Here is a 24,741-nt window from a genome sequence, read left to right on the forward strand (position 1 = left end):
TGGGGAGAGAAGCAGTTTAATACCTCGTCGTATCAAGGCAGATAACATCACCACTAAAAAGAATGGCTTGCGATTAACATATACAGGCTAGTTCCCACTTATAATGTAGATCCACAGCACTCGGCTGACGTCCGGACTGTTATACAAGATTTGCGAGTCTAAATGGCATATACGCTAAGAGCATGCTACGTTCGACCATTGTTTTCACTCAGGCAATCCAGCCTGGGGGGGGAAAGAATGGCCAAATGAGCACAGCCCGGCGGGAATCTTCTCACTTCCTTCCTGAGGGTATGGGATGGTGTAAAGAAAAAACCAAGACAGAAAGCAATCTATAATAGAAAGGATATTAGGTTCGGGAGCTGGGTGGGTCAAACATCTAATAAGTGTCCAACGTAGTCTTAATAACTTGCCAAGAAATTCTCTGAAGGGATTCAGTCCGTACGAATTATTATTCGGAACTAGGATGTTGATCTCTGACCTTGATAGTCAGACTTCAGTGGTAACAGAAAAAAGCTTTGATGTCAAAGACCGTTTGGCTATTTTGCAGGACTTAAACAAAACAAGAAAAGACCTGAGCAACATACAGTTGAAACAACAGCCAACGACCACTGAAGAATCACCACCTGTCCCAGCAAGACCTGTCTGGATTCCAAAAGTCGGGGATCTAGTCAGGGAGAAGATCGCGGTAAAGAAGGAATTTGGGCCTTCTTACAGAAAAGCAGTTCCTGTATTGTCTGTCAACGGGACAAGATCAGTTGTACTACCGCCACTTGCTGGAAAAAAGGAGAACCGAGTTGTATCCATCGACCTGGTAAAACCACAACATGTGGCCGATAACAAACAGTAGGCCAAGTGGACTCCCAATAAGTAGCAGAACACCAAGGTTTGCTACCAGTACAGAGGTCCTATCAAAGAGGCTCATCACATTCGAAACGCCTACGGAAGAACAACAAGGACTATGCAACAATGCAATAGAACTTAGACCTCTGAAAACCCAAATAAAGACATTTAGCAGAGACACACCAATCTATACAGAAGTACCAAGTGAAAATGCAAGAAACAAAAATCCTGAACCAATTGGAACAATTGACAGAACCGCATCCGGTTACTTCATCAACTTCGATGATTCCTCTGAAGGCTTCAGCGAACAAAAGACACAGCCATCATCAAAATCCTTTAAAGACAAAGCGAAGGAACTTTTAAAACAACTGAAAGAAACATATCTAGTTTCTCCATGGATTGCATTTTGGGTGGGTTTTGGTGCATTTATCCTCATACTTTGGCTCATCATGGTATTTACTTTGGGACGCTTCATTGAGGGAAAATATGCTAAAATGGACACAGCAAGTCAGAACATCAACTTGGTCCTCAAACCACACACATCTTCACACGTCAAGAAACGAGAACTTTCTTCAGAACTTTCTTCAGCCAACTTCACAGCAATTCCAATACCTGGTGGGGTAGCCTGGGACAACACTGACTATGAAATTTATGGTCCGGTCGAGATCCTGAAATATCCACACCAAATCAAGATCTCCTTGAGTGATTTTGCAAAACCAAACTCTTTTGCTGATGATTGGGACTTTGAAAGTATAAACAATATGATGTCTGACTTAGTAATGTCTGCTAAATTTACAAAACATGATTATTTGCAGGGTTCTACAAATTATGACAGCATGTACTGCTATAACCATTATGGTAACCATTTCTTGCATAAATCTGCACAACCTAGAAATGTTTTAAATTTTAATCAATGGGAACATTGTGCTACACCTCCAAAAGGGAGCTCTAGAACCGTATATGGCAAATATTCATATTTTTCAGGTTTTAACATAACTAATGCTGAAACATTTTATTACAAATTGTCAAACAAGACAGGGATGAAAACCATGATAACCAACACAAAATTGATATATTCAGATTCTTTCTTTGAAAAAATGAATACTTTTGGATTTGATTATTGGGACAAACATGTTGATTTGAAAAGTGTTTGGGGTACAAAAGAATGGCAAGTACAGGGTTTAGAAGCTTTGTTTAGAGCCTGCATGATCCCAGAACAAATGATATTTTTAAATGACACCGTTCAACAAACCACCTGTCTTGGCTTAGCCAAAATCAAAGATTTAAATAACCTGTCTATTCCAAAGCCAACAATGTTTAGCAATAACTCTGAAACAGATGAAGAAATAGACATAAACCATATACTTAACCAAAACAGAACACATCCTGATTGGAAACAATGGTTGATCTGGCCCACAGATACAAATAACTGTCAAGATAGATTCCTGAATAAAACACAGGGTTTCAAAATGACCAGGCCAGACCCTAGATATCCCCAAAGACATCACCCAGGGATAATAACAACCTACAGTGTGGGCAAATTATGCCTTCAATGGCTACAAACTTCCACACTGCCTGAAATTAAGCAACACCTAACTTTACTTACTGATGGTGCTGACTTGCGTGATTTCATACTGGGACCACGCAAACAGCGTCATAAGCGTTTCATAGCAGCCTCTGTATATGCAGCATACAATGAGGCCTGGAAGGTTACTCAAATTGAGACAGCAGAAAGAATACGGGAAATTGACCGTATTAATTTGGAAAAATCACTTTCTGTAGTGGACAATGGGTTAATGACTCTGTCCTCCAGAATTTTTTCATTGGACAGCATTGTGTCGTCAGCAATCGATATATTATCGCAAGACTTACTGTTATTACAACATGGTCAGTCACAATTGCGTTCTATTGTACAGCTTGGCTGGACGTTACAAAATCTGCGTTCAGGCTATGTGCCTTGGCGTTTAATCAACACAACGTCACTATTCCAAATCTTTAACCTTACTGATAGACAGATCGGTATGGCGCAGAAGGGTGCTGATTATACAATCTTGAGCATTGAAAAACTAGAAAGATTACCGTTGACAATGTCAGAACGACCTGTCAGTGAATGGATAATCCACGGAATCATAAATATTCCAATCTCAACCTTCAGGTTTCAATACTGCCAAAAATATATACAGGCTGGCATGTACGAGAAATTGGGAAAGGGGTACCTTAAAACAACATGGAACCTGCCCTATTCACATGCATGTGTCAGTAACAAAGGACAGAAAGTGTTTCTTAGTGGCAACAATTGTGCTATGTCACTAAGCGGCACGCTTCTGTGTAACGGTATTAGTTTGCACGGAGCCTGTGAAGGGAATTCATACAACCTTTCATGTCACCAGCAAGGCGCACCTGCAACTGAAATAGAACCATTCTTTCAAAGACTCTATAATGGGAGTTACATTCTTATTGTAGACCGCAGATGCTGTAGTCTTATGCCCGGTACTCCTTATCTCGTCACTACGACGGCGAAGGTCAAGTGCTGTGGACGTTCTTTGTTTCCCAGCTCCTTTCCAGACAAGGAGGCAAGGGTATGGCCCGGATTGAAGATTACTTCTATTCGAATAGACACTTTAAGCAGAATGAAAACAGTGCTTCTTCAGACGCCTACAAGGCTCACGTCATCTAAAGAAACGTATGATCTACAAGTCGCAAGGACGACTGCAGAGATACATACATTATTATCAACTAATTCCCCCGTACATTTCGCGGAAATCCTGAGCGAAATCTTAAATATTTCTGATACCACAGGGGTCTCAAAGGTATTTAAGACAGTATTTTCGATGGCATTAACACCATTCAAAGCCATACTGGGTATTTTTCCAGACTTCGTCCATTCGATTTTTGGCGGACTTCCCCTGATCCTAGGACTAATTGCAGGAATCCTATTCCTAGTCCTTATTTTTCGTTATGGCAACCCATGTCACAGAACAAAATCTCACGACAATGGAAGATACGATCCTAGCCATTGGATACCGGGACCGGATATCAAAAATCCTGGGACTATCCCGGCTTAGAGACCTAAACATGACTTGGTTTCTATCATTTCGACCAATGTGGCAAAGGTGTGTTTTACCTGTACTAAGGTGTCTGCTATGCGGAGAAGAATGCGTGTTAGACACCTGTCTGACGCTACAATCGGATGCGCCAGTGGATGCAGATACACTGTTGGTTCCTACCAAGGTTCACGCACTGTGCTGCCCTCAAAGGCTGCCAATTCTGATGACGGCATTCCTGGAATCTTCACCACTGCGATTGAAGAGTAGTGAAGTTCAAGATGAAAGCAGCATCGAACAGGTACGACCTTCTGTCAGCAATGCAAATCAGAATGTCAATGGAGACAATCATGCGCATGAATGCATGGTTACCCCTATTTCCGACTTAGAGGAACTTTTAAAAATAAAGTCACATGAACAATTACAATCCAGTTCACGGACAGCAACTTTTTTCAGCAAGCCCCTAAAATATTTTTCTATATATTTTTTCCCGGGACACTGATTTTCTGCTTAAAGTAAGAGACTATTCCTAGAGAACTAAGATTTCTATTTTAGATACTTTATAGACTTTATAGACTTTAGCTGCCCGCTGGTATGTTCGCAATAGATTTTATGTGATGAAATGGTTTCGACTTTTTTCTGTATAGCCATATTAAGAGCCATTTCATGTGTATTTCTCATATACCAACAAGCAATAATGCATAACAATGCGTGTTTACTTTTGCATTTAATTCATAGCTTAAGTGCATACAATATATATGACTGCAATTTTTCAGTATATTTGAAAATTTCGAAATGCATTTTGTGTATTTTGGGGTGGTAAGGTATACACTATACTCTATAGTATGTTGTACTATGTTATACTATGCATAGATTAGTAGATATGACCATAGTTAGCGTGGAGTGGGTGTCGTGTATTTCTATAGGTTCTGATTCGATCCCCCTATTCCTGACCCTATTCTGGTTAAACTTACTAGCTAGTTAACTAACAGTCAGCCCATGAGGCAAGAAATTCCCCATGATGCAGATACCGTTATCTGACGCAGTCACACTACGGCACAGGAACGTGTTATCTGATTAGGTCATAACGCTTGAGATCTAATTAGACAAGCGATATTCCTCCAGCCCCTGATAAGGCATACGACGTTCTCATAACAAATCAAACCTATGACAACCTGGATAATCCGTGCGGCCATTGTTTTGATTTCACAGAGAACTTTAGTAAAGAATGTGCTAACGAGCAAGTCGTATGACATCTTTATTGACGTACCTATGTCCATCCTTACGTCAATCCCGGCACCTTTAAGGTATAAATATTGCCGACCTTGCCCTATGCAAACACACGCGTGGTGACAAGACGGAGCAGCCATACTTGCCGAAGCCGAGAGCAGAAGCAGACCCCGCAGCCAGCAGCCCCGCCTTCCTGACGCGCTGAGAGACGCGCTGCTATCTCAAGCCGAGAGACCCAGCACCGGCGCTTCTGGGCAGCCCTCGCAGGCAGCCTGGAATATCGAGAGCAGAGAAAGAGATACCATTCCTCATTCATCCTAAATTCCAGGTACAGAACTGAATAACCCCTCCTAGAGAATTCTTTAGTTATTCACTTGGCAAAAACAAACTTAAACTAAACTGTAACTTTCTATTCCCGCCCACGCATTAGACTTAGGTCAGGTACACGGGGTAGGCGTATTTAGAAACACCAGTTGAGTACGTTTAGTCAAATGTATATGTGTATGTAAATATATTTTATTCATTTTAAACATCATATGGCTCAGAAACCATATCAATGTTTTTACAGTATTATTTTATACTATTGCTTCTAATGTATGCACTTTACTTAACTATAAGTATTGCAATAATATCGATCCATTTCTCTTGTACGAGAAAAGAGACTGATCAATAAATAACATCTTTTATTGAACACGCCCGTCTCTTCCTTTTCTCTACATTCTGATGAGACTAAGAATGCACGTACTGACTGAGTAAAATAATTGCCTTGTGCTCACACGACTCTCGAGATTGACTCTTGATTAGGGGAGAGCAAAGTTGTCATGTTCTATGGTTGTCAGAAACTAAATCCCTTCTTGTCTAATCAGGGGAGTTAATCCTTCCTTGAACATTCGAGAAAGTTTCTAGCGAACTCTGAGCTTAGCTGGCAAACCCAAAAATTAAGTCTAGTATCGACAGTAGTAGACCTAGTTAACGTCTGGCCTAGGCCTTTACTGCTGTAGGCACTATTCCAATGCGCAGAGCCTATTGGGAAAATAGGAGCTACACTACAATTTAATCACATGAAAAGAGCTCCAAACAAAATACTTAAAAAATGTAGAGACGGCATCATGCCCCGAATCACCATGCCCACCCCAAAATTAATTTCAAGAACCCCATGAAATATATTAGTTGAGGGCCAGTTACTCTGGGTTAGAAAAGCAATCCAGTATTGTTTTTAGGGTGCTCGTTAGTAATGTCAAAGACCTCTTAAATCCTTTCCTGCTTTGCACCCAACCCTCTCCATAGACCATCCCTTGACTTAACATTCATCAGACAAAATTAAAAAGCGTCTACATCAAATCAAAAAGCATCAACATGGCCGTCTAAAGGTAGTCCAATGGGTGGTCTAGGGACACCTGTGATTTCAGGGGACCAACAGGTGAGTAAGTGATACTCCTTCACATCAAAAGAAAAAAGGAGAGTGCAGAAAGCATTGAATAAAACTTCGATTACAACCCCTTCCAGCCAGGCATTAGCAAAGAAGCAACACATTTTGGAGGTGTCTCTTGCTTCAATTTCTCCATCTTTATCTCCATCTGTTACATCATTACCAACAATAGCAGGGGCCTGTTTTGGAGGTCCTTCAATTGTCCCCAGGTTTGTCAAAGTTTCCTTAATCTAAATACACCATGAGTGTTTCAAGAACTACTTTGGTGGGAGACACAGAAACATTAACAATGATGTAGCAGGGAATAAGGCACTTGGGCCCTTTTTAATAGCAGGAGTGTTCCTCTGGATCATTAAGTATGGGTGCATTCTTCTTCAGGCAAATACAAGGAGGACGGTGTCTCTGGAACTGTAAATTCTGACTTCTGTTTCACTGGGTGCGCACTGCTACAAGGACAGAAGAGCTGGCAACATGCAGTCGCACAGCCCCTGCAGCACCACAAGAAAATATACAACGCTACCACCTGCCAAACACCACCCAGCCACAGTCTTCCTTGATAATCCTACCCCTCAATCCCCAACCTTTGAACATGAGTGACACTCCTGCTGGCATTTACCACCTGCTCTATACTCATGGCAATTGTCAGCATATTTTTCCTTAGAATTGGTGAAAAACCACCAGTGAAGAACCTCCTGCATCTGCGTTCTTGTGGTTATTCCCCATTATGGGGGAGGGGGGCACTTATAATTGCCGGATTTTGGTGCAGAGATACCACCTGGAACAGAACATTCTGGCTCACTGGTATCCCCACCCCAAAATCAGGAAAAATCATACTGCGGACCACAGTGCCAGCTGTTTAACCATTGCGAAGCTATATCACAAAAAATTAGAAATTTAAAAGGATTGCCTGCATTTTTCAAGATAAAATGATTAGGACTCAGATGAAGGATAAACTCAATATGTCAATTATTTATGTACTTTCAAGTTCTGAATCATGATTGGCCCTTCCTAACAAAACTGCTGACAGACACCTTGGGCCGGCGACAGTGAGGTTATTGTATTTAAAAATAGGATTACATTTTGCAGTTTTTGTGGGAAAACCACTCTCCTGTTGTTTTACGTGTATATTTCGTCTGGAAGAAAGTGCGAGAAAGGCAAGAAGAACAAGCATTTGCAATGCAATAGGTCTCCCATTAGGAAAGTTTGAGCTATTGGTCTTGTAAATGACACATTTTTTATTTATGTGTTGGTTTGGAAAATAGTGATTTGAATAGCTTTGTCATTTACAATGCCAATAGTTTTAACTTTCGCAAATGTGACACCTATAGCATTTGTAATGCAATATGTGTTGTATTTACGTGACTTAGATGTATTGATATTACAAATAAAAATGGCATTTATTTTTTTAATAATTAATACTTAAAAGTTATTGTAATTTATAACGGCAATAGCTTTTGTAAATAACTTTTGTGAAGATTATGTTCATTGTATTTTATTGTGATGAAAATCCAAGAACAGAAGTGAACTATTAACATATTTTTGTGACATTTGTAATGAAGCTTGAAACATTGAGAGAACATATTTGAACCAGTGGTTGCAAAGATTGATGCTGTGGTGGCGCGGAGTGATGTTGTGGTGGCGATAAGTGATGCTGTGGCGTTCAGTGATGCTGTGGTAGCGCATAGTGATGTTGTGGTACCCCTGAGTGATGCTCTGGTGTTGCTGAGTGATGCTGTGGTGATGCGATAGATAGATAGAGTGAGTGCGATAGATAGATAGATTGAGTGAGGGCTATAGATAGATAGAGGGAGGGCGATAGGTAGAGTGAGGGCGATAGATAGATAGAGTGAGGGCGATAGATAGATAGATAGAGTGAGGGTGATAGAGAGATAGACAGATAGAAGGGTGATAGATAGATAGACAGATAGATAAAGTGTATTTATGTTGCATTGAGCAGAGTGTAAGTATGAGGCATGTAATTATATGGCACTGAGTGGTAATATGGGGAGTGTATATTGTATTCAGTAGAGTGTAATTGTGTGCCGTGTAATTATGTGGCACTGAGTGGTATTTGGAGTATATGTTGCATTGAGTGCAGTGTAATTATGTACCGTGTAATTATGTGGCACTGAGTGGTAATATGGGGAGTGTGTGTTGCATTCAGTAGAGTGTAATTATGTGGTGTGTAATTATATGGCACTGAGTGGTATTGTGTGGAGTGTGTGTTGCATTCAGTAGAGTGTAATTATGTGGTGTGTAATTATGGGGCACTGAGTGGTATTTGGAGTGTATGTTCCATTGCAGAGTGTGTGAGGGTGCTGAGTGTGAGGGAATGGTGGCATGCTGCGCTTTAGATGAATATGTTTAAAAGTAAAGTGTGCCATACTGCGATTGCTACAATAGTTAAATGTGGATGCGTTAACAATTGATGTGTGCACTGATGGCTGGTGGTGTGTGTGCCTGTAGAAATGGTGCACTCATGGCTGGTGGTGTGTGTGCCTGGTGAAAGCGTGCACTGACGGCTGGTGGTGTGTGTGGTGGGCCTGGCCGGCTGGTGGTGTGTGTGCCTGGTGGAAGCGTGCACTGATGGCTGGTGGTGTGTGTGCCTGGTGAAAGCGTGCACTGACGGCTGGTGGTGTGTGCCTGGTGAAAGTGTGCACTGATGGCTGCGGTGTGTGTGTGTGTGCCTGGTGAAAGCATGCATTGACGGCTGGTGGTGTGTGCCTGGTGTAAGCGTGCCCTGACGACTGATGGTGTCTGTGCCCGGTGAAAGTGTGCACTGACGGCCGATGGTGTGTATGCCTGGTGAAAACGTGCACTGATGGCTGGTGGTGTGTGTGTGCCTTTTGAAAGCATGCACTGATGGCTGGTGCTGTGTGTGTGCCTGGCCGGCTGGCGCTGTGTGTGCCTGGCGGAAGCATGCACTGATGGCTGGTAGTGTGTGCCTGGTGAAAGCGCGCACTGACGGCTGGTGGTGTGTGTGCCTGCTTAAAGCTTGCACTGACATCTGGTGGTGTGTGCCTGGAGGAATCGTGCACTGACGGCTGGTGGTGTTTGTGCCTGGTGAAAGCGTGCACTGACGGCTGGTGGTGTTTGTGCCCGGTGAAAGCGTGCACTGATGGCTGGCGGTGTGTGTGTGTGCCTGGTGAAAGCGTGCACTGACGGACGGTGGTGTCTATGCCTGGTGAAAGCGTGCACTGATGGCTGGCGGTGTGTGTGTGTGCCTGGTGAAAGCGTGCACTGACGGCTGGTGGTGTGTGCCTGGTGAAAGCGTGCACTGATGGCTGGCGGTGTGTGTGTGTGCCTGGTGAAAGCGTGCACTGACGGCTGGTGGTGTGTGCCTGGTGAAAGTGTGCACTGATGGCCGGTGGTGTGTATGCCTGGTGAAAGCGTGCACTGATGGCTGGCGGTGTGTGTGTGTGTGCCTGGTGAAAGCGTGCACTGACGGCTGGTGGCGTGTGCCTGGTGAAAGTGTGCACTTATGACTGATGGTGTCTGTGCCTGGTGAGAGTGTGCACTGACGGCTGATGGTGTGTGTGCCTGGTGAAAATGTGCACTGAAGGCTGATGGTGTTTGTGTCCGGTGAAAGCGTGCACTGACGTCTGGTGGTGTGTGTGCGTGGAGATCTCTGCCCTTAATTGGCGAAGAAATGCAGTTTCATACTTTGGTATTTCCTCTCTATAAAGCCACCACATATTTCTTAGATGTTGTGTTGCCTGTACTTTGAAGGAAGTTAAGGAAATTACCCTAGGTACCTTCCCAAAATCCGAAATGTCATTAGTTTTCCTATCCCGCAAGAAGCCACAGCAGACACTGGAGAGAAAATGGCACAGACCAGCATTTGAAAGTGATCAGCGAAAGATCGGCAGGGTCCTTATCTAGAAGGGAAGCTCGGCTTGTAGTTCAACAACAGCCATTAAGCATGCTGGAGTGTGACTGCACAGATTGTGTGTCAGTGGTATATTGTAACGGCCGCACGGCCGTCAGGCGCACTCTGTGCCCTAATTCAGTTACAGTGCGCATACTTTTGCCAATTCCACTAGGGTAGCGTCTCTAGCCACTATTAACCATTGTCTTTTCAATCAATGTGACAGTCATTGTATAGTGCGCACATTTCCAATTGCATCTTGATGTTGCTGGGGAACTGGGTTCGAGTCTCGACAATGACGCTGACCATCCTGTGATTCTGGGCAAATCACTTAATCTCCCAGTGCCTAACAAAAATGAATGTGTCCTCAAGTAATGCCAACGGTGCTATGTAAAGCGTTCTGATACCAGATTCGGGTGAAGTTCTCACTATATAAAGCTCTGTAAAATAAAAATAAAATACATAACGCAAAATGTTTGTTGTGAAATGTAGTTTCTCTTTTTCAATGTGCTAGTTTGTATTGTGCACGGTTTAATGGTGCCACATAGCAGTTAACTGGAAAATCTAACCTTGAGCTGCACAAATAACTTCAGCGCGAGGAGCATTGTAGAAATTGAGTTCTGGCCACAAAATCCTTTTTGAGGGCTGGAAAGTATAACAGGGGTGGGATCCCTTGTGGAACTGTCTTGTTGCCCTAGCTGCTGTCCCGCTATCTTTGTGAGCAGGAACCCCGCTGTTTGAACCCCCGAGAACGGCTGCACCCGCCCGCCAGTCTCCAGCTACCCGGACGCTCGAAATACCATCAAGAGCGGGGGCGCCAGGAGGAGACCGGCGAGGGGCTTCACTACAACATCCAGAAGCCCTTGCGAGGTCCAGCGACATCACCGAGCGCCAGGCGGCGCTTTAAAACAGCACCAAAGCCATCGAGTGGGTGATCCCTTGTGGAACTGTCTTGTTGCCCTAGCTGCTGTCCCGCTATCTTTGTGAGCAGGAACCCCGCTGTTTGAACCCCCGAGAACGACTGCACCCGCCCGCCAGTCTCCAGCTACCCGGACGCTCGAAATACCATCAAGAGCGGGGGCGCCAGGAGGAGACCGGCGAGGGGCTTCACTACAACATCCAGAAGCCCTTGCGAGGTCCAGCGACATCACCGAGCGCCAGGCGGCGCTTTAAAACAGCACCAAAGCCATCGAGTGGGTGATCCCTTGTGGAACTGTCTTGTTGCCCTAGCTGCTGTCCCGCTATCTTTGTGAGCAGGAACCCCGCTGTTTGAACCCCCGAGAACGGCTGCACCCGCCCGCCAGTCTCCAGCTACCCGGACGCTCGAAATACCATCAAGAGCGGGGGCGCCAGGAGGAGACCGGCGAGGGGCTTCACTACAACATCCAGAAGCCCTTGCAAGGTCCAGCGACATCACCGAGCGCCAGGCGGCGCTTTAAAACAGCACCAAACCCGTCTTGCGGGACGCGAGCGGGACGCTGGGCGAAGCCTGGGCCAAGGGTGGGCCCGTCCTAGCCCGTCACAGACCGGAGGAGACCGGACTGGGCGCACCCCCTTAACATCCAAGCCAAGGTAATTACCTGTGTAACAGTTCTAAATATACTCATTGAGTACATAACATTAACTTACGAAATATAACGTATTGGAAATCCAGATATTCTATTCAACTAGGTCAAGTTACATACTATGTCAACAAGAGGCACAAGAAGCAAAACCATTAAGAAAAATATGGCGACCACAGTTGGTCCCATTGAACAGTTTCTCCACAAAGTAAATGAAACCATAGACCAAACTGTTTTGATGATTGATCGCCGTGTTTCATACGAACTCGATCAAGCACGTCGCTCATCCATGGGTGTCCTGGCACAGGCTCGAACACCAAATGTTGCACATCAGAACAAGTCAACCTCCGAGACAAATGTTGAAATACACGCACTACCAAACACAGTTGACCTTTCAGTAGCCTCGCAATTGTCCAATTCACACTCTTCTCAGGACCTCGAACAGACCCCTGACATTTTTGCTACAACACAACCAACACAAACTGAGTTAACACAATCTGACTCCAGAGGTACCAGGGAAGGAGCTATTCCCAAAACTCAGACCCAAACCGGACTACGCTCGATGAGTCCAACACGCACAATTGCCATAACCTATGATTCTGAATCATCTTCAAAGACCCAAAACCTACAGAATACTCTCAACATAGACCACTCTAATAACATTACGTCTGATATACTTATAATCGAAGATCACCTCAACAGATCTAATTCAAAACAATCTCGACAAGAAAAGTCGGCTCAACATTCAACAAAGACCACAAGTACTCTAAAGGTAGAATCTCTTCTACTAAAAGAAATATCGGAAATAGTAAAACATCAGCTTCACCCCATACAAAAAAGTCTTGAAATAATAGAAAAGCAAATGGCCATATTAATTGCTACAGCAAAAACAACTACAAACTCAAAGAAAAAAGATCTTTCAACTTCATTAGACCTTGCCATTAACCCTGGTAATACGAATGTTACCCACATTCAGAAACAGGGAACGAACAATTTTGCTACTACAAAACCCACTAACACCACAAACACAAATACAAGTGAACGAAAAGGAACATTAACTAAACCAATTGTCCTCTCGAAACCCAAGCCCAACCAGGACATAGTAAAAATCACCACTGATCCACAAAACCAACCACCCTCAAACCCGATTCCGGAAAAAATATTACCAGCAACTACCCTTACTAATCCACCTGTATTAAATACTCCCCGACAAGATCCACCACAGAGAACAAATACCAAACCAGAGCGAATAAATAAAAGATGGCCTAAAGTTGTTAATCTTCCGCCGGAAGCAGCACCCTTTGTTGCTATATTAACCGGAGTCCCAGAACTAAGTAAAGACACAGATGAACCTACCTGGTCTCTACTAAACAAAGCACGCTATTGGCTAAATATCAACAGGCCCAGTCACCCAAATAACATCACCAGAATCACCACAGTGAGAAGAGTGTCCTGGATAGGTCACCAGCCAAAAACAATTCACGGTGACTGCATAATAGTTAACTTTGAAAATCCACGGGCAGTGGATTACATCTGTTCTTGGGACAGCCCAGAAAATAACGACGGCATAAATGTCAAACGATTATCGTTCTTTTATCCTCGACAAACCAATCGTTTCGAGGACTCCAGCTGGCCATCAAACTGGTCATGGAGCCAACCCGACCAAGGTCCAAGAAACTGGAATCAGGGCGACAGAGGGCAGGGCAATCACCAAAGGTATCAGCCGCAGGGAGAATGGGGATATGACCACAGAGAACGAGGTGATTGGAACAATTATGGCAGGAGGGTGTACCAACACCAGTACAGAGAACCCTGGACCGGAATTCCAACCTTCAACCATTACAGCTGCTTAGATATGGTCGACTGACCACTATCACAGCATTTCACCTCAACTCCTCCGCACAGTTCTAGATTACAATCTCCCCCCTCACTAACCAAACTGAAGAGTAAGCCGTCTGACAACGTCCACAGCTCACAAATAGCCAGAAAAGATGATCATACCCAAGAAACTACAACTCAATATGAAAGCAATCAGACCAACGATCGTCTTCATCATTGCAAATCTGTCCCTAGACCGCAGTCTACGTTACACCCCTCCACGGACATACCAGACGAGGTAACTCTGAATACAGATCCTCCAAATCCGATTGCAGAAGCACAACTACCTGATCTGCCGTCTCAATCTGGTAACTCCACCACAGAATTTGAGAGGAAAATGTTATTCTGGAATGTGGCGGGTCTAGTAACCAAGTATCTTGATAAAACCTTTTTAGATTTGGTTCATACAAATGACTTAGTCTGCCTACAGGAGACATGGTTGAACGATCCAATTCATCTGGTGGGATTCAGAACCTACTTCTCCCAAGCAACAAAATCATCTTTTGGGAGAAGTAAAGGGGGCCTGACTACATACATCTCCAATCTTTGGCCCTGTCAGGAAATAACGCCAATAGCACTCCACCAGAATTATCAGATCATCGATATAAAAGCATCACACCAAGCCACCTACACCATAATAAACTTTTATAATAATATGAGCCTGTTGGAACTTAAAAATCAAATACGCTAAAGTCACCCACTCCATAATTTGGGGTGGAGATTTCAATATACATATCTGTAGCAAAAGCGATGCCCCAACATGTGGGATCACAGACGAACAAGACAACCATACCACTCATTTTTCCCACACAGAGGAAGGAAACATCATACAGGCCATCATGTCTGAGTTAGACATAGGGTTTGCAAACTTGCTAACGACGCCAACTATCCAATTTACACCAACGTTCCATGGAAGAGGCGCCCAAACATTAATTGATTACATCCTAATTTCCATTAACAGCGCCACATGCATAAAGCATTTTGAAGTGGATAATAATGCACTTAGCGACCACCATCCACTCAGACTAACTTACTTAGAGCCTAACCATCATAAAATGCAAGCTAAGGATTATACGGGCCTCCTACATCAAGAAAACCTCACATTAAACAGACTGAATGGTTTTACCCTCAAATGGGGTAACCTAGACCAAGACTCAACCTGCACAAGTATAATCAAAAAATGCAGGATTCATATCGACAACTGTCTAAACCCTCTGGCAACTCCTTTGGAAATTCTGACTAATTACAATGAAATAGTGAAAACCATTGGTACAGAACTAACCAAACCTAGGAAGCAAAACAACACTCTAAGAAAAGGTTGGTTTAACACACAGTGCACAAAAACCTATTCAGCATTAAAGAAAGCCCTAGCAAAGAAAGATCGAAACAGAGAAGAGATTGTGCAATTAAGGAAAACATATAAGCTATCACTCAGGCAGAGAAAAAAAGAGATACAATGTAATCTCTGGACCCAACTTTTAAGCAGCAGCACACAAAAGGACAATGTAGCCTTCTGGAAAATCGTAAAATCGCCATTTCTAAATAGAAATAACGATGGTCCTTCGCTGGATGTTGCAATAAACGCCGAGGACTGGGTGAAACACTTTTCAGGGGTCTTCGGTGAGGATAAACCCGGAGACTTGGTCTCTACACCCCCGTCCCTTCCTCCGGTGAACTACCCGATAGAAATTCACTTCAATATGAATGAAGTAGCGAAAGCGATAAAGACTGCAAAAAATGGCAAAGCCCCAGGACCAGATTTAGTCCCAATGGACCTTTACAAATCACTCCCTGATCTCTGGTCCCCTCTCTTAACTAAGGTTCTGAATGCAGGCAAGGAAATCAGCCTCCCGAACTCCTGGTCAACATCGATCCTGGTCCCCATATATAAGAAAGGCAACAGAGACTCTCCCATTTGTTACCGTCCTATTTCCCTCCTGGATTCGGTCGGAAAGATGGCAGGGAGGATTCTTCTAGACCGTCTCCAGGAGTGGTCAACAGAACACGGGGTACTATCAGATCTTCAATACGGGTTCAGGTCTGGACTGAGCACTGTGGACCAAGTTTTGAATTTAACACTACTGGCTGGAAAATACACCTCAGCAAAAAAATCAACTCTACACATGGTCTACGTTGACCTTACGGCAGCGTTTGACTGTGTAGAACATTCAAAACTTTGGGCAATAATGTTGCAAATGGAGATCGAGCCCGCAATCATAGATTTCCTGCGTGAGTTATACTCTGGAGCCACGGGAAAGGTTCGATATGGATTGGAGGGCCAACTCACAGACAGCTTCCCAATACAGAAGGGGGTCAGGCAAGGGTGTGTACTGGCCCCCTTCCTATTTACGCTCTATACTAATGGACTCGAAGTTGCTATGCTACAGGGCGTGAAAGATCTGCCAGAAGTGGGTCGGCGACCGATCCCAGCATTGTTATACGCTGACGATGCGGTGATCCTCGCACGAACCCCGATCCAGTTACAAAAAGCACTAAATAACTATTGCACTTTCATGGCAAGTCTCAACCTAAAAGTCAATATAAAAAAAACCTTCGTGATGCACGCTGGTACCAAAAGGAAAAGAGTAAAGTCAATACTTGTGGATAAAATCCCTCTTGAAAGAACTAAAACTTACTCATACCTCGGCATCACCATTGACGAAGAGTTTAACTGGAAACAAGCAATCACGTCGCGTAAGCTGTCTCTCACAAGAACAATTGGTGCTTTAAAAGCGTTCTGCCTCCGTCTAGGAAAAAGACCCATATCAGAGATGTTAAAAATTTACAACGCAAAATGCATCAGCAAGGCCATTTTTGGTGCAGGAGTCTGGGGAACAGCTAACGCTGAACAAATACAGAAAGTTGAAAATCTCTTTCTAAAATTTTTACTAGCAGTCCCTAAAACCACAACTACTTTCGGCTGCCACTTAGAACTTGGACTGGATCATGTTTCAGATCTCATTAAGATTCAACCGATCATGCTGTGGCGCAGAATATGGGCAACAGATGAATGTCATCTCACAAGAGCAATTATCGAGGACTGTATGAAATTAGACTGTATGAATAAGATAAAGTGGCTAAGCTATGTAAAATCCTTCCTTGCGGATATCGGTCTCTCGAGGTTCTTCGAAGAACCACAGTCAGTAACAGACATAGCAAAGAAAGACTTAAAAAAGCTATGCCTGTCTCATTTAACTCAACTGCGATTGATGTCCGAAATAGGAAAGCCATCAGTTCAACACTGCCTTATGATACAACTGACTCCATCTATTCAACCGTATCTGCAGTACGACCTGACGCAATTTGAAAAGTTCCTTCTCACCCGCTTCCGGTTTAATCTTTTTCACATTATGGTCTCATTTCCGTCACAGAATATTTGGACACCCAATATGACACCGTGCCCCTGTGACGCTATTTCATCTCAGTCCACGATCCACGTTCTCTTCTTTTGCAATTTTTACATGCCACATCGCAAAAGGTGGATCATACCAATTCTAAAAGTCATGAAGATCCGTAGATGCCGCCCAGCGTACCTGGCGCTGCAGTTTCTGGAAAACACCCTAGCGACGAAATCTGTCGCACATTATTTAAAACTGTGCCTCAGGCATCGCACGAACTTATGAAAATCATATGGCTGCATTAAACACGGACTTCAGAGACAGTACAGTGTTCTCTGTGAGAGTTTAACTTTTAATATATTATGAATTTAATGTTATTAATAACTTTTATTCCTTTTTATTGTGCATATTTGTACTTTTATGGCTTTCATCATGAAAACCGAATAAAGTTCCTTTGAATTTGAATTTGAACAGGGGTGGGGGTATTGAGACGTTTTGATAGCCAGCATCGAATTAAAAGCTTTGAGACAATGGAGGGCACTCAACCATGGAAGGCAATTAGAGACAATGTGCGAGGGGTGGGTGGGCGGTGGAGCAGCAGCCTCTGATGTGGTGTGCGAGGCGGATGGGGTGGGGGGGCAGGGGAGCGAGCGAGTACGCTGCTATAATTGCTGATGTGACTTACCCAAGTACTGGAAACAAGCCCTATTCCCACCATGAGGGCACATCTGGTGCGCCCCTGCAGGTCACAGAACAGATTGTTGACCTTATGTTACCATGGACAGGCGTAGGCCACTGGGCACACAAAAAGTCAGGATACAAGTTTCATATACAGCCAGGAACACAGGGCAGGGTTACACCCAAGTATAACAAGTGGCACTGCTGGCTCTGTGACTGGCTGAGCACAGGTCACATGTTTGGAGCGGGTTGTAGGTGTTGCACCATGTTGACCTGGCACATGATTTGTTAATTGGTGGCACTGGTAAAAACAAGTACCAGAATGCAAAGGAAACAAGATGCAATGCCATTGGTGAAAATAAGAAATACGGCCATCTGAGCCAAGCAGGCACGGTGTTACCCCAAAACAGAAATCCTGCTCACACGGAAGGCAGGGAAGGGGCAACGTCACCAAAGAGGGGTCAAGGGAGTGAAGTGAGGGCCGTGGGAGGACGCATAGGCTGGGGTGGTGGACGGGAGTGAGAGTGAGTGGGAGCGAAGCTTCAGCACCATGCAAGGGAGGGAGGGGGGCGCTCACGTCCGAAAGGGCTGAGGACATATTTGAAGGTTGGGTCTACTAAACTGGTCCGGGTAAACTTCCAGTTGTATGTGGGACTGGTTATTTATTGCGTGCATCTTGTGTGACGTGCGTCTGGTGGGCGCGGTACAGTTCAGACAGGTAGAATGATTTTATTGCGGGTTCGGAGGGGTAACTTTTTTTGCTTTAGTATATAGCGCGAACTTGACCTAAAGCCATCGTAGCGTTTTAAATGAGCACTAGTCACATTACACAAGTTCGAATTCATGTATTTGTTAAAAACGGGGAAAACAAGTGATGTGCTCAGATTCACAGGATGTTGAGCGACGCCAGGACTCAAACCTGGTTCTTCAGTTCTAAAGTTGCAGTTAACTGCTCTAGTGCGGCTCGCACAGTTAAGCCTCTCTGCCCTTGATTCTAACTTAGTTACTCGTGACCCTGGTGTATGTAGAGTGGTGGGATAGCCTTACAGCTGGCACGCGCGCAGCCTTAACCCCGCATCCCAGAAAATCTCAAGTGCAAGTCAACAGCAGTATATATCGCACTGCCGGGTGGGCAGCAGTATGTAATGGGGGTGGGGTCGGGAAAGGAGGTGTGCGGCTTTCCTCGAGGTGCACCAAGAACCCTCGATGAGGCATCTCTGAGTCACGCACGTTGGATTGATAGCAGCGCTGAATACAATTTAGCGCCTAGACAAAATGTTGGTTTACAGAGCAAATGACGAGGGTGTGTTTTAGGACGCTCCTCGGTGAAGTAAACCTCCTAGTGGCACGTGTATGTTAAAAAAAAAGAGAGTGCGGTGTCCTAACTCGTGAAGCGCTTGTTGCTGCCTTCAAGACTAGGCGCTCGCTCTTTGGTCAGCTACGGTGAATAAAGTAAAACGGAACAAAAAGGGGTTACTCAGGAATATACAATTTGTTCGTGTGAGGAGAGCGGTGTCATTACCCTGACTACGGATTTCGAGCCACTAACACTAGTCTAGCTGAAAACAAGTTCGGAGCTGAAAGAGGAACGGACTTGCGTTCCGCGGGCCACGCAGATAGCCCCAGTGGCTTCTGAAACTAGGGACACTGGTGAGTGAGCGACGCCCTGGCACACTTTTCAACTTGCTCCCTAGCAACGGGACTAGGCGGGACCCGAGTAACAGCAGCTCCAGGGCAACAGCTCACTAGGACGTAAGTGACTCAAGTATGTGGATCAAAAGAAAAGTGCGATTTAGTGCATTGGGGAGGGGGCATATTTACAAGGCCGGGAGAGAAAATAAAGAAAAAATGAGGCGAGAGTGGAGAAGATAACGTAGCACATTTCAATGAAGTCTGGTGGGGAGCAGACATATGGTGTTTCAGTGAGCAGCCTTTGATGTGGGAGGGAACAGCAGGGGGCGGAGAAGCAGATTGCCTTCAAGGCAGGAGGCAGGCAGAAGGCTCGGGCAAGCTCGTGCACGAGAGCACATGCACTCGTGAAAAACCTCTTTTTTGGGCTCTTGGTGAAACTCTTGGTTTCACTGCTATAGACTCGTCCTATTCCATTCCTGCGGAATGGAAATAGGCCGAGACCTAAAAAGGTTTGGAAAAACGGAAAAAGCATGTGAGAAACATGGTACAAACACTAATTTCCACTGTCATTTTGCACCTCTCAGCTACAAAATCAGAATAATGTGTGATACCCTTCCCCTCAGTATTGAGATTTCAGTGTGCTTTTTTAGAACATAGTGGCCCAGGTTAATAAATACTATGGCCCTAATTACGATGTTGTCGGAGCTGACACCGTTCGGAGTAGTAACCTCCCGACCGTAGGTCGGCATTAGCGGCCGCACAATTAGGATGCGACCGCACATAGGGGGTCATTAGGATGGCGGGCGGACGGGGAATGGGACCGCCTGCCAATGCTGCGGAGGTCCCTGGCCTGCTATTAGGATGCTCCTGCCACAGTGCCGGGCGCATCCTGCATTCCTGACATTGTGGAGGGCGGTGCACTCAGCACCGCCCGCCACAATGCCAGGAAGGCATGGCGGGCACCTCCATGCACAACATGGCAGGCACCGCTGAATCCCCGCTACGGGCCCCCAATGGTGAGAACCTCCTGCCTTTCCATGGCGGCAACGCCACCACGGAAAGGCGCAACTCAGCAGACATGCTAATATGAATGGCGGTGTCTCCCAGACACCCGCCACCAAGTTAGCACCTTTTTCGACTCTGCGACCGGGCAGAAAAGTGGCGGACAGTCTTTACGTCCGCCGGAGTCCCCCAGGCCATGGTAATGTGGTAGGGGGTAAATGGAGAGCGGGCGGAGGTTTTTCACGGGGTGATCGCCACCGCCATACGGGCAGTGGCAATCCGCCCGCAATACTAAAGGACCCCATAGTACGGTCCCAAACTTCTATTTTTCAATGGGAGCTTGAGTGGCGGGCCAAAACCGCCCACAGCACAAGCTCCCATAGAAAAATTTAAGTTTTTAAACATTCCTGCACTGTGTTGCAAACACCTCACAGTGCGTGGCACACAGTGTAGGGATGTTTAGCAAGTCACCATAGGTGCCTCCCAAGGCCAAATGCGGAGGGCCAGGGGGTAAAGGGGCCCTGCTAAGAGCCCCCAATGTCCGTTTCCGACAGTCAATCCATGTTGGAAAGGCCATCATGGATTGGCTGTCAGAAATTGACATCATAATCCAATGGCAGAAACGCTTTCCTTTAGGGATTATAAGGGCTTTCCGACTAGCAGACATGCTCTTGAGAGCACATCGGAACTGTGTCAAATTCCCGCGGCAGCATAATGCGCTGCCTTGCATTAATTGCGGCAAGCGGCATTGCAAGGGTTGTGCATGGGCATTCTCGTGAAACCATCCATGCGTTTTGATGTAAATTCCAATCTACAAAGAATTTTAGATATGGATTTACGCCAAAATCCTGAGCCACCTGGAACAGGCGTAACAAGGGGAACATTTTTAATTTCTCTTAGTTTTTCTCTCTTTGCATGTGTGTTGTCTTCTACAGCACTCATACAAAGTGGGAAATGGCTTATGGCATGACTTTTGTTCTGGCAGGTAACCCATCTAATATAAAAACTTATGCAGCACACAATGCAGACACACTTGCGCTATGGCGCGGGGCTGTCTGCATTGGCACATGGCAGCAAAAAGTGCATCTTAGACAATATGGGGCTGTTCTACTCACTCTTATTCATGCAGTACAGCAACTTTACTTGCTGAGCTGTGTTGCATGATTTTTTTTATAAATCTGGGCCCAAGGGACATATTTATGAGAGCCCTGCGTCACATTTGCACCATGTAAGGTGGTATATGTGTGCAGCAGTTTTCTCATGAAGATTTATGAAGACAAGCAAAGCCACCCTGCGTGGCTTTGAGAGGCCTCATAAATCATAAGTAAGGTGACAAAATGCGAATCGCTGCATCGCCTTACTCTGCGCAAAGGAGGCATTCCATAGGTGTTGCAGTGGGTTGTCCCACGCAACACCCATGGACTATGACGCTGCCCCAGATTGACAAAGCCGTGTAAACCTGGGGAAGCGGCAAATCAGTACGCCTCCCAAGGTGAAGCGTAATGAGGGGAAATAACTTCATTTCTCCTTGTTTTTTCCTTTTTCCATGTGTGCTGCATTGTATAACATACATAGAAATAGGAAAGACACCGCCTCCTAGGATTGTTTTGTGGAGGAAGATGTCCCTTCCTGCACAAAAACAATCCTGCCTGCAATGGGGGCAACATTGCACCATGGTGCAAGGGTGCCTGCGTTGGTGCTAGACTGCCATAGCAGCGCCAGTGCAGGAAGAAAGGACAGAAATGCAATGTATTGCTTAAATACAGTGCATTCCTTCCCTTTCACTTTGGCGCAGCAAGGTGTCTTGCTGTGCTGCCCTACAGCACAATGCCATAAATGAAGCTGTACGTGACCTGCAAATGCTATAATGAGGGTTAAAGTGTTTATTTCTAACCGAATTGTATGTTCTTTTTTTGTCTTTGGCAGGGACTATGTGGCCCTACACATTTCAATAAAAATATAAAATGTCAATGTTGCCTATCTCTAAGAATTCTGTATACATCCAAGCCCTCTCAGAAATATACTGAAATGTCAACTTTTAAATTGCTATTATTTTTTTACACTTCTCAAACACTATATTTCTGTAGCTATTAAAGCAACTTGAAATAACTTTGATGATTGTATTTTCGCATATTCCTTCGGAATTATAAGTAATAGTATGGGGGGCGTGGCTTGAGCGCCGCACAAGATGGCGGCTTGACTCCGGAGCTCCGTTGATCGAGCGCCGACACCAGCAAATTCCGCAACATTGCCTGGACTTTCGGAGAAGCTGTTATCATATCTCGGCATCGGAGCATGAGGTGAGCAGAATACTGTCAGCTGCGTCCCTCTACTCCGTCTCCATGCGCATTTTTCGTGAGTGACGCGGCTCGCTCTTTCGGCGGCCGCCATTTTCCCTCAAAATTTTGCCGCGTCTCATACTCTGCCGGCAAATGAAGTTAATTATGGCACAGTGCTACCTCCATGTTCCCTGTGTTCAGAAGTTTCGCTAACTTGCGCATTAGCATTGGAAATCCTCAGCAGGACTCTTTCTTTGATGTTTTCAGTCACGCTGAGTAGCGTCTCACGCTACACTATTATTCAGGCGCCATTTCTCACAGGAATTTACCTCACAGGTTCCTGCAGCAATGTTTACTCCTCATGAAAAGTAACCTCTATGTTTTAAACATCGTCTGCGCGCTCTGACAACTCTTCTCAATGCAACTCTGGTCCTTGTGCCTGAACTCTTAATTAAATGGTGTCTTTGGAGTGACGCACTTTTCAACTCTTCTATCTTGTGGAGGATTTACTGCGAGGAGTTGTCTGTGATACCAATAACTTTTGCTCTTTACATCAAAGCACTACTACTCCTTATTTTATTTTATTTTATATTATCACACTGGAGAGTGCCTTCTTCACAGAACTCTTTTTTCTTCAAATCTGGAGTAGCATTGCCATCTATCTACCTTGCCATATATGGGGAAACTGCGCAACCTCAAGCTTACAGCTTCTAAGACCAAACCACGTCATTCCTCAGACTCTGACTCGACGACGCAGACCATGGAGGACCTTATTCCCCCTAAACCTGATGTCACTCGTGGGGCAATTCCTAAAGCTACCACCTCCAGTAAGCTCTTACAACCTGGCTCTACGAAACGTTTAAAAAAGGATCCTCCATCTCCAGACTCTGCGTCTCATTCCGCAGCCATGGATCTTATCCTTGAAGAACTCCATGCGCTTAAACCTTTCATGGCCGAAACTACCAAAACACTACAATTTCTTCATGACAAATGGTCCACTCTCGAATCCAGAGTCCTTTTGGTGGAACAATCAACGGAAGCTCTTCAAACTTCCTGTTCTAGAATTTCAACGTTGGAGAAGGATGTCTCTATCTTACGGCGGCAGACTGAAGAGTTGGAAAATAGAAATCGTAGAAATAACCTACGCCTTTATAATCTTCCGGAACACACAGAAGGGTCCAATCCAACTGCCTTCTTCCAAACCTTCCTGCCAAAAATTCTGGATCTTCCACCTTCTTCCACACTAAACATTCAACGTGCACATAGACTTGGTCCGAAAGTTTCCTCCAAACCCCGCGGAGTCATCATGCTATTCTTACAATATACTGACCTACTTCAAGTACTCTCGGCGGCCAAAACTAAGAAACAGGTTATGTGGGAAGGTCACCGCTTGTATCTCTCTCAAGATGTAGCTAAAGTGACAGCTGACCGCAGGAAACAATTTCTTGATCTACGACCACGACTACGAGACCTTGGTGCCAGATTTGGTCTCCTCCACCCTTGCCTCTTCAAGGTCACTTACAAAGAAAAGACAACAACTTTCGAAGATCCACGAGTCCTTGAAGAATTTCTCCTTCATCATGAAACCGTCAACATGGACACTGCAAGACCTGTTTAATTGTTTATGTTTTTCTCCTGTTTGACTAAAATGTTCACCCTTTAGTTACCATATTGTATCTAGTCTCGGTTTCCCTTATCCTATTGTCTATTCCTATTCCTAGTATATTTTGTCCTACGTATTGCGCAGTTTCATCTTTTTGATTTTCTTATGTACTCCTGATATCTTCTTTTCCATTTTCGTCTTTTTACAGATCCTCTCCTCATGTTCTCCATCCCGGTGTATTTTTACTCCCTTCAATTGACCCTAAGCTGGTTCCTCAGGTGTTCGATGGCGTGAGTTTCTGTTGTTGATGTCGTCCTCTTCTGGCGTCGTCACCCCTCAGTTCTCATCTGTATTTGTT

Source organism: Lissotriton helveticus, chromosome 4_1 (assembly GCF_964261635.1).
Source record: "Lissotriton helveticus chromosome 4_1, aLisHel1.1, whole genome shotgun sequence".
In the NCBI taxonomy this organism is placed as follows: domain Eukaryota; kingdom Metazoa; phylum Chordata; class Amphibia; order Caudata; family Salamandridae; genus Lissotriton; species Lissotriton helveticus.